At 45.3% G+C, this 1,829-nt stretch overlaps 1 pseudogene; it reads left to right on the forward strand.

The window, feature by feature from the left end:
* The first annotated feature begins 667 nt into the window (after window positions 1-667).
* Window positions 668-1,495, forward strand: LOC100607336 (annotated as a pseudogene).
* The last annotated feature ends 334 nt before the right edge of the window (window positions 1,496-1,829 follow it).

Genomic DNA, 1,829 nt, shown 5'->3' on the forward strand with positions numbered 1-1,829 from the left:
TCAATACACTATGAAAGTCTTTTGATCCTTTCTTAACATCTCTCACGTGTGTCATTCTCTCCATTCCCATAGACCTCAACAACTTCTCAGAGTCCTGCTTGACTCCTTGTCTCCAGTATTTGAAATCTTCCTTGCATATGACTGTCTCATTATCTTCCTAAAATCTAGTTCACTCACCTACTCAAGAATCTACAGGGGCCAACTCTGGCCTATTAGATAAGTTTACATTTCTTCTCTTTACTAATCCTTCTTAATTCCTTTACCACCACTCCCTTATATAATTCCTCTATCCTAATTAGATCTGTCTCCCTACATATCCCTGCCCACCCATGCCATATACACATAGGATTATGAGCTCCAATTGTATGCCTAAAACAGGGTGACCACCCTCCATCATCTGCACTGCAAAGTTACCCACAGCCTTCATCACAAGCAGCCTCTGACCTCATGGAGAACAATGACTCTAGCATTAATTTGTGAATCTAAGACTTAGGACACAATGTACATGTGGTTGGGAAGATTTCCCTGATAACCAATTTATGTGTTCATGAAAAATGCAGAAATGAAGAAGGCAAGGTCCCTACCCCAGGGATCATAAAGCCTAAGACAGAAGATAGGACCTTAAAAGTAATTATAAGCTCTGGCCCTGGAGCCTACAGCCACCAAGATGTTAATGCCTAAGAAGAATCGGAGTGCCATTTATGAACTTTTTTTTTTTTTGAGATGGAGTCTCTGTTGCCCAGGCTGGAGTGCAGTGGGGCGATCTCGGCTCACGGCAAGCTCCGCCTCCCAGGTTCACGCCATTCTCCCGCCTCAGCCTCCCAAGTAGCTGGGACTACAGGCCCCCGCCACCACGCCTGGCTAATTTTGTTTTTGTATTTTTAGTAGAGACGGAATTTCACTGTGTTAGCCAGGATGGTCTCGATCTCCTGACCCCGTGATCCACCTGCCTCAGCCTCCCAAAGTGCTGGGATTACGGGTGTGAGCCACTGCACCCAGCCTTGAACTCGTTTTTAAGGAAGGAGTCATGGTGGCCAAGAAGGATGTCCACATGCCTAAGCACCTGGAGCTGGCAGACAAGAATGTGCCCAACCTTCCTGTCATGAAGGCCATGCAGTCTCTCAAGTCCTGAGACTACGTGAAGGAACAGTTTGCCTGGAGACATTTCTACTGGTACCTTACCAATGAGGGCATCCAGTATCTCCGTGATTATCTTCATCTGCCCCTGGAGATTGTGCCTCCCACCCTACACCACAGCCATTCAGAGACTGGCAGGCCTCCGCCTAAAGGTCTGGAGGGTGAGCGACCTGCAAGACTCACAAGAGAGGAAACCGACAGAGATACCTACAGACGGAATGTTGTGCCCCCTGGTGCTAACAAGAAAGCCAAGGCTGGGGCTGGGTCAGCAACAAAATTCCAGTTTAGAGGCGGATTTGGATGTGGACTTGGTCAGCCACCTCAGAAAAACTGGAAAGAATTATTTTGCATTGAATAAACTTACAGCCAAAAAAAAAAAAAAAATTATAGTACCAAAATAGAACAAAGTGAATGCCACAAGAATTCAGATAAATCTGATGGGAGATACAGCTACACATTGGAATCACAGGGAAAAAATTTTTAAAAATGGATGCTGAAGACCTCACTCCCCATAACTTCTGATTTAGTGCTCTGGCGTGGGACCCAGGCATTGATAATTTTTAAGCTTCCCCAGATGCTACTAATGTGTAACCAGGATGGAGAACTCTCCTGTTTAAATAGGTGGGATATAGGGCTAAATTAATGGTTTTTATCTAGATGACCTAGGGAGGATTCTCAACATACATAAGCCT

This window comes from Nomascus leucogenys, unplaced genomic scaffold (genome assembly GCF_006542625.1).
Source record: "Nomascus leucogenys isolate Asia unplaced genomic scaffold, Asia_NLE_v1 000881F_75968_qpd_obj, whole genome shotgun sequence".
NCBI classification, from domain to species: Eukaryota; Metazoa; Chordata; class Mammalia; order Primates; family Hylobatidae; genus Nomascus; species Nomascus leucogenys.